Below are 10,029 nucleotides of genomic sequence, written 5' to 3'. Positions count from 1 at the left end.
AAAAGGTTGGAAGAGATTGAAACTAGTGTTAAAGGCTTCATGTCTACACAGTTTGATTATAATAGTTACTTCCGTAGAGAACTAAGGGCGCAAAACTCTTTTATGGCTTTTATGAATAAAGAAGTTGATGATATGGCCAAAGAATTCCTTGCGCTAAATTCTCAGTTTGCTCGTCTTAAAAAATTGGTAGTTTAGATTTCTGATAAACAGGCTACCTTAGTCAATAAAATGGCGGTTAAACCTAAAATATGTGATGAGAATCACGAAGATCTTAAAGTGCATGGTGTGACTCCCATTGAATCCTTGTTTTCTAGTGTCAAACCTAATGATGATGGGGCTGGATATGAATCCACTTTGGTTGAAAAACGCCCCAATGATTCGGAGCCCATCTATCTTCATGCTAAAAGCATTGAAAGTGGAGTAGAGGATATCAAAACTTTTAGTAGTAATGAAACTACTACTTTGGATTTCAAGAATTCAATTATGATAGTTGCTCTTTGATTGAATGTATTTCCTTGATGCAATCCATGCTAAACTCTCCACACGCTTGTAGCCAAAACAAGGCATTTACCGATCATATCGTCGATGCTATGATGAAATCTCTTGAAGAGAAACTTGAATTGGAAGTATCTATTCCTAGAAAACTTCATGATGAGTGGGAACCTACTATCAAAATCAAGATCAAAAACTATGAATGCAATGCTTTGTGTGATTTGGGTGCTAGTGTTTCCGCGATTCCAAAGTCTTTATGTGATGTTCTAGGCTTCAATGAGATTGATGAGCTCTCTTAATTTGCATCTTGCAGATTCTACTGTTAAGAAACCTATGGGAAGGATCTATGATGTTCTTATTATTGCAAATAGGAACTATGCACCCGTAGATTTCATTGTGCTTGATATTCATTAAAATCCTACATGTCCTATCATTCTTGGTAGACCTTTCCTAAGGACTATTGGTGCTGTCATCGATATGAAGGAAGGGAATATTAGATTTCAGTTTACATTAAAGAAGGGAATGGAACATTTTCCTAGAAAGAAAATAAGATTGCCTTATGAATCCATGATGCGGGCTACTTATGGTTTGAGTACCAAAGACGACGATAGGTGATTCTTTCGCCTTATGCCTAGCTAAGGGCGTTAAACAATAGCACTTGTTGGGAGGCAACCCAATCAATTTATCTTTGCTTTTTTTCTTTCTGTTTTGTTGCGTCCACACCATCATAATTCTGTTATGATTGTGTTTTTTGTGTTTATTTTTGTGTTTGAGCCAAGTAAAACCTTTATGACTAGTTTTGGTGATGGTTGTTTGATCATGCTGGAAAAAGACAGAAACTTTTCGCTCATGAAATTATTTTTCATTTTTATCCAGAAAGAGCTTTTGAGTTTATTCTTTTTCCTGATGGTTGATATGCCAATTGCCCAAATTGTCGTAGTTGTTCAGAATTTTTGAGATAACAGAAGTATACGAAGTATACAAATTGCTACAGACTGGTCTGCTTTTGACAGATTCTGTTTTTGTTGTGTTGATTGCTTATTTTGATGAAACTATGGATAGTATCGGGGAGGGGGATACTAGCCATGGAAAAGTGAGAATGCAGTAATCTAACACCAATATAAATAGAAATCAAGTTTGCTACAATACCTAAAGAGGTGGTAGTTTGTTTTCTTGTGCTAATGATATCACAAGTTTCTGTTTAAGTTTTGTGTTGTGAAGTTTTCAAGTTTTGGGTGCTGTTCTCATGGACAAAGGGATAAAGAGTGGAAAGAGCTCAAGCTTGGGGATGCCCAAGGCATGCCAAGCCAAATTCGAGGACACCAAAAAGCCTAAGCTTGGGGATGCCCCGGGATGGCATCCCCTCTTTCGTCTTCAATCCATCGGTAACATTACTTGGAGCTATATTTTTATTCACCACATGATATGTGTTTTGCTTGGATCGTCATGTATTATAGGAGTCTTTTCTTTTTGTTGTGTCAATATCATCCTTGTTGCACACCTTTTGAGAGAGACATGCACTCATCGTGAATTTGCTAGAATACGCATTGAGCTTCGCTTATATCTTTTGAGTTAGGCAATTTAGCTCACATGTGCTTCACTTATATCTTTTGAGCTAGATAAATTTTCCCTAAGTGCTTCACTTATATCTTTTTAGAGCACGGCGGTGTCATATTTTAGAGAAATAAGAACTCTCGATCTTCACTTATATCTTTTTGAGAGTGCTCTCTTTGAGTAACTTGGTAGTTGTCTTGTGCTATGAAAGTAGTCCTAAAAATGATAGGCATCCAAAGAGGATACAATAAAACCTCCATATTCATGTGCATTGATTATTAAGAGAAGTTTGATTCCTCTCAATTAGTTTTGAGACATGGATTTGGTAACATTAAGAGTCATGTTAGTAGGGTGTTGTGAATCTAGAAATACTTGTGTTGAAGTTAGTGATTCCCGTAACATGCACGTATGGTGAACTACTATGTTAGGAAGTCGGAGCATAATTGATTTATTGATTGTCATACTTTGTGTTGCAATCGGGCTCGCGCGATGGTTAACACCTACCAACCCTTCCCCTAGGAGTATGCGTTTAGCACTTTGTTTCGATTGCTAATAAAAACGTTCACAATAAGTATGTGAGTTCTTCATGACTAATGTGAGTCCATGGTATAGATGCACTTTCGCATTCCACCATTGCTTGCCTCTCTAGTGTCGCGCAACTTTCGCCGGTACACAAAACCACCATAGACCTTCCTCAAAACAGCCACCATACCTACCTATCATGGCCTTTTCATAGCCATTCCGAGAGATATTGCCATGCAACTCCCACCGTTCCGTCTCATGACTTGTGCCGTCACTTACATATTGCCATTGCATGATCGTAAGATAGCTAGCGAGATGTTTCAATGTCTTACGCCAAGCTAGATCGTTGCACATCCCGGTACACTGCCGGAGGCATTTCTTATAGAGTGATCATCGTTCCAAGCATTGAGCTGTGAGTAAATGAAAGTGTGATGATCATCATTATTAAGAGCATTGTCCCGTGTGAGGAAATAAAAAAAAGGCCAATGTTGCCCACACACAAAAAAAAGAGAGATATGGAAAGAGGCCAAAGAGCCCAAATAAAAATTAAAAAAAGAGAGAAAAAGAGAGAAGGGACAATGCTACTATCTTTTTCCACACTTGTGCTTCATAATAGCACCATGTTCTTCATGATTGAGAGTCTCTTGTTTTGTCACCACCATATACTACTGGGAATCTTCATTATGTAACTTGGCTTGTATATTCCAATGATGGGCTTCCTCAAAATTCCCCTAGGTCTTCTTGAGCAAGCAAGTTGGATGCACAGCCAATAGTCCTCCTTTTGAGCTTTCACATACTTATAGCTCTAAGTGCATCCATTGCATGGTAATCCCTACTCTTTCACATTGATATCTATTGATGGGCATCTCCATAGCCCTTTGATATGCCGAGTCGATGTGATCATCTCCTCCTTTTTGCCTCACAACCTCCACCACACTCTATCCCACCTATAGTGTTATATCCATGGCTCGCGCTCATGTATTGCGTGAGAGTTGAAAAAGGTTTGAGAAATGAAGAGTGCGAAAACAATTACTTGGCCAATACCGGGGTTGTGCATGATTTAAATTCGTTGTGTGGGGATGATGGAGCATAGACATACTATATGATTTTGTAGGGATAACTTTCTTTGGCCTTGTTATTTCGAAAGTTCATGATTACCTTGCTAGTTTGCTTGAAGTATTATTGTTTTCATGTCAACAGCAAACTATTGTTTTGAATCTTACGGAGCTGAACATTCATGTCACATGAAATAAGTTACAAAGGACAAATATGCTAGGTAGCACTCCACATCAAAAATTCAGTCTTAATCACTTCCCTACTCGAGGACGAGCAGGAGTTAAGCTTGGGGATGCTTGATACGTCTCCAACGTATCTATAATTTTTGTTGGTTCCATGCTATTATCTTGTCCAACTTTGGATGTTTTGTATGCCTTTTATATCTTTTTTGGGACTAACTTATTAACTCAGTGACAAGTGCGAGTTCCTGTTTTTTCCGTGTTTTTGACCTTTTTCAGAGCAGAATATCAAACGGAGTCCAAACGGAATAAAACCTCCGAAAAGATTTTTTTTCTGGAATAGAAGATACACAGGAAGCTTGAGAACCAAGGCAGAGGGCACCAGGGGAGGCCACAAGCCCCCTGTGGCTCCTCTGCCCTACTTCTTCCGCCTATAAATCCCCGAAAAATCTAAAACCACGAGAGAGAGCCACGAAAATACTTTTCCGCCGCCTCAAGCTTCTATCTCCGCAAGATCCCATCTGGGGTACGTTCTGGTGCCCTGCCGGAGGGGGGATTCGGACACGGAGGGCTTCTTCATGAACACCATTGCCTCTCCGATGATGCGTGAGTAGTTCACCATAGACCTTTGGGTCTATAGCTAGTAGCTAGATGGCTTCTTCTCTCTCTTGGATCTTCAATACAAAGTTCTCCATGATCTTCATGGAGATCTATCCAATGTAATCTTCTTTTGCGGTGTGTTTGTCGAGAACCGATGCATTGTGGATTTATGATCAGATTATCCATGAATCTTATTTGAGTTCCTTCTGATCTCTTATATGCATGATTTCATATCCTTGTAATTCTCTAAGAGTTCTGGGTTTTGTTTGGCCAACTTGATATATGATTCTTGCAATGGGAGAAGTGCTTGGTTTTGGGTTCATATCGTGCGGTGACCTCACCCAGTGAAAGAAGGGGTAGTGAGGCACGCATCGTGTTGTTTCCATCAAGGGTAAAAAGATGGGGTTTATATCTATTGCATGAATTTATCCCTCTACATCATGTCATCTTGCTTAAGGCGTTACTCTATTTGTCATGAACTCAATACACTAGATGCATGCTGGATAGCGGTCGATGTGTGGAGTAATAGTAGTAGATGCAGAAAGTATCGGTCTACTTGTCTCCGTCGTATCTACTTTTCCAAACTCTTTTGCCCTTGTTTTGGACTCTAATTTGCATGATTCGAATGGAACTAACCCGAACTAACGTTGTTTTCTGCAGAATTGTCATGGTGTTGTTTTTGCGCAGAAATAAAAGTTCTCGGAATGACCAGGGGGGCGCACCTAGTAGTCTTGTGGGACCCACGGAGCTCCACCGCCTCCAATTCCACCTCTATTTAGTCCCTTTTGTCCGGAAAAAAAATCAAGGAGAAGAGTTCATCGCGTTTTACGATACGGAGATGCCGCCACCACTTGTTCTTCCTCTGGAGGGTAGATGAGGAGACCGTTTTGGGCTCTGGAGAGGGGAGATCGTCGCCATCATCATCACCAACCTTCCTTCATCGCCAATTCCATGATTCTCTTCACCGTTCATGAGTAATCTCATCGTAGGCTTGCTGGACGGTGATGGGTTGGATGAGATCTATCATGTAATCGAGTTAGTTTTGACGGGGATTGATCCCTAGTATCCACTATGTTCTGAGATTGATGTTGCTACTACTTTGGCATGCTAAATGCTTGTCACTAGGGCCCGAGTGGCATGATTTCAGATCTGAACCTATTATGTTCTCGTCAATATATGTGTGTTCCTGATCCTACCTTGCAAGTTGTAGTCACCTAGTATGTGTTATAACCCGGCAACCCCGGAGTGACAATAGCCGGAACCACTCCCGGACATGACCATAGTATGAGGAGTTCATGTATTCACTAAGTGCTAATGCGTTGTTCCGGTTCTCTATATAAAAGGAGAACCTTAATATCCCGTAGTTTCCATTTGGACCCCGCTGCCACGGGAGGGATGGACAATAGATGTCATGCAAGTTCTTTTCCCTAAGCATGTATGACTACATACGGAATACATGCCTACATTACATTGACGAACTTGAGCTAGTTACTTATCTCTCCGTGTTATAACTGTTGCATGATGAATATCATCCGGCATAATGATCCATCACCGATCCAATGCCTACGAGTTTTTCCTACTGGTCCTTGCTACGTTACTCTACCGCAACTGCTGTCACTGCTGCTACTGTTACTCTGCTGCTACTGCTGTCGATGCTGCTACTGTTACTGTTGCTACTGTTGCTATCACATTACTTTGCTACTGATACTTTGCTGCAGATACTAAGTCTTTCAGGTGTGGTTGAATTGACAACTCAACTGCTAATACTTGAGAATATTCTTTGGCTTCCCCTTGTGTCGAATCAACAAATTTGGGTTGAATACTCTACCCTCGAAAACTGTTGCAATCCCCTATACTTGTGGGTTATCAAGACTATTTTCTGGCGCCGTTGCCGGGGAAGCTCAAGTCAAGAATAGTCTCCCGTCAACATACTATTTTCTCGTGCCGTTGCCGGGGAAGCATAGCTCTATTATCTAAGTCACTTGGGATTTACGTCTATTGATCACTATGAGGAATCCAAGAGATCCAAAAACTAAAGTCTTGCCCTCAACTACGAGGACAGGTAAGGAACTGCCATCTAGTTCCGCACTTGATTCACCTTCAGTTATGAGTAAGTTTGCGACACCACCTCTTGCTAGAAATTTTGATGTGTCGCCTGTGCTTGATGATGCTACTTCTGCTGTCCATGATGCTTGTGATGATGCTTTTCTTGACACTACTTTGCCACTAGGTGCATTCCTTGATGCACAAATTGCTAGAGTTCCTGCTAGATGTGATGATACTTCTGAAACTGTTGAGATTATTGAAGTAGAACCTGCTATTTCGCCTGTTAGAACTAGCTCTCCTAGATATGAATTGCCTGATATGCCTGAGGGTTATGTTATGGAGGGAGAGATAGCTGAGGACTTTCTTGCTTGTAAGGATAGCTATGATGTTGAGAAATTACTGCGCAAGTGGAAAGAAAAAAAAATCTCTGAACGCTAGAATGAAATACGACCCGAAGTTTGCTACTTCGCTTATCTTTGTGACCGATAAGGATTATAAATTCTCTGTCGACCCTGAGTTAATCACTCTGGTCGAATCTAATCCTTTTCACGGTTATGTGTCTAAAACGGTTGTAGCACATCTTACCAAACTGCACGATATAGCCAGCCTATTCACGAGTGAGGAAAAGATTCGCCACTACTATATCCTTAAGCTGTTTCCTTTCTCGCTAAAGGATGATGCTAAGACTTGGTTCACTTCTCTTGCTCCTGGTTGTGTGCGTAGCCCCGAGGATATGATCTACTACTTCTCTAAAAAATATTTCCCTGCCTATAAGAAGCAAGCTGCCTTGCATGAAATATACAACTTTGCGCAAGTTGAAGAAGAGAGTCTCCCACAAGCTTGGGGAGGCTCGTCCAGCTACTGAATGCTTTGCCTAATCACCCTCTTGAGAAGACTGAAATACTTGATATCTTCTATAATGGACTAACCGATGCTTCTAAGGACCACCATGTAGTTGTGTCGGTTGTGTTTTTAGGGAACAAACTGTGGAACAAGCTGAGATCCTATTGAATAATATTTTGTGCAATGAGAATGCCTGGACTATTCCCGAACCACCTCCGAAGCCAACTCCTAAGAAAAGAGGTATCCTATTCCTCAGTCCTGAAGATATGCAAGAAGCTAAGAAATCTATGCGAGAGAAAGGCATTAAATCTGAAGATGTCAAAAATCTACCACCTATCGAAGAGATCCATGGTCTTGATAACCCGATACAAGTAGTAGAGGTAAATTCTCTTCGTAGATTCAATGACAGTGACATTCCTTTTGATAAACCTGCTAGCTTATGCCTGGATGAATTTGATAACTTTGCTGCCAAACAACAAAGTTTCAATGATTATGTTAGCAGACAATTGGAACAGAACGCGCGTATGCTTAGTCATTTAAGTGCTTGTGTGGACAGAAACGTCAATGATGTTAAGCTATTGAGTAAACATGCCTCTATGGTGACTACTCAGGTAGAACAAGTACTTAAGGCTCAAAATGACTTGCTCAATGAGTTGAATGACAATTCTGTCAGAGTTATCACTAGAGGCGGTAGAATGACCCAGGAACCTTTGTATCATGAGGGTCATCCTAAGAGAATTGAACAAGATTCTCAAGGAGTTAGCACTGATGCACCTAGTCATCCTAGAAAGAAAAAGAAAGATGATAGGAACATGCATGCTAGCAACCCTGTTGTTGTTACACCCGAGAATCCAAAGATGTCTCTGTTTCCGATGCCGAAACACAATCTGGTGATGAACATGAGCCTAATGATAATATCGATAGTGATGCTCATGAAGATGCATGTAACATCCCAAATTTTGGAATGTTAAAATAATTATAAGAATGCTTGATTGTTTGCTTGAGTGATGGAAACTTGAGTGAAATTTGAAACTTTTCAAAACTTTTGAATGAGAGCGAATAAAATGACTTTCCCCATCTCCGGTGAATTCAAATTCAATCATTTAAAAGCAGAGAGAGAAGATGTCGTGACTTCTTCAACTATAAAGAATTTGAATGGAGTTTGCATTTGAATCCTTTCAAATTTTGCTTCTGCATTTCTATTTTTCTTCCCCGAGAAATACCCCGAGAATAATTCTTGCAAGCAAGAAAGAGCGGAGGAAAATGACGCTCCCAAATCAGGGGTATTTTTGAAAATATTTGAGCCAAGAAAAACCAAAGTTTTATGAAGAAAATAATTGCCAAAAAAACATCTTTTAAAAGTTTTTATTTTTGCCTTGGAAAAATGTTAAACGGATAGAGAATTTTTTCTGAAAATTTTGGTATATAACACCCCTATTTTAGGATTTTATTTACTTGCCTTTTGGAAAAAAATAAAAATCGGGAATGTTTTTTTAAATTGGAAAGCGCCTCAGGCGCTTTATAGCGCTGCTGGGCCGGATCCCGCCTGGCCCGGGCCTTCCTTCTACACGTCGGCCAACCGACACCACCGCCCCCTCCCTCTTTCTCCCTGCCAGTGGGCCCCTCCCGTCCGACCGCCCCCACCCCTCAGTCAGCTCCTCCCCTATGCTCCCTCCCCTACCTAATCTCATCCCGACAGCCCCGGCCTCACCAGACTTGCCCTCCTAGCGCCGATCTCCTTTCCTCTGGACCCCCTCTCTCCCTATATAAGCCCCCCCGGCCTCTCCTCGCCCCGTTTTCCCTCGCCTTTCCCCTGCCCGAGCCCCGCCGCCTCCGCCCGCCACCCTTGCCGGAGTCGGCTTGAGCCGAAGCTCTCCGGCGCCCTGCAGCTCTACCCCGGCCCCGAGGTCCCGCTCCGTCGCCACTAACCGACAGAGGACGAGCCCCACCATCTCCCCGACCTCTCAGCCATCACCGAAGGCCACCGGAGCCGCTTCCCCGACCACCCTCCACCTCGGCCATCGCCGGACTCCGCGCCGGAGTTGCTACCACTGTAAGCCACCACCCCACCTCTCCGTAGCCGTTGGATCTTAAACCTGCGCGTTAGATTAGAACCTGCGTACCCTTTCGGTTTTTAGATAAAAAAACAAACGGTTTTTCTCCACTTGATTTTAGCCAGAGAACTTTTGTTTACATAGCGGCCGTTTGTCAGTTTTCCCCGCAGCAAACACCCTTCCAAGCAATCAGAGAGCGCCACATACCCCCTCCCGTGTGCTAGTTAATTTGCTCTGTTTTTAGCTTTAATTCAAAAACAGAGAGAGTTTCAATCTTGTTCCCCTCATAAATTTTGCTCCACAACTCCAATGAGGTTGATTCGTTTTCTAGTAGATCACAATTTTTCTGTATTTTTCAAAAACATATTATTTGCCTATGTTTGAAAGTTTCAAATTTGAATTAGGTTAGATTTATTTTAAACCTTGTTTTGCTTATTCTGAGAGTTTAAAAATAGATTTGTAATTAATTATTTTTGCTACTCATCACTAGTGATCTTATTTATCAGTGGTAAAAATTTAAGAATTTGTTTTGTAATTTAGCTCAGTATTTCTTGTGAAACACTTTCTGTTTCACTTCTTTTAGGATTATGACTATATTTCTTTCTTTAGTTGTTTTTAAATTATTTTTCTTTTATATTTCAGAGATATTATGTTTTGTTTATGTTAGTTAATAGTAGGTTTGC

The sequence above is a fragment of the Hordeum vulgare genome, chromosome 2H (genome assembly GCF_904849725.1).
Source record: "Hordeum vulgare subsp. vulgare chromosome 2H, MorexV3_pseudomolecules_assembly, whole genome shotgun sequence".
Classification (NCBI taxonomy): domain Eukaryota; kingdom Viridiplantae; phylum Streptophyta; class Magnoliopsida; order Poales; family Poaceae; genus Hordeum; species Hordeum vulgare.
The sequence above is the reverse complement of the archived record's forward strand: the minus strand, read 5'-3'. Positions refer to the sequence as shown.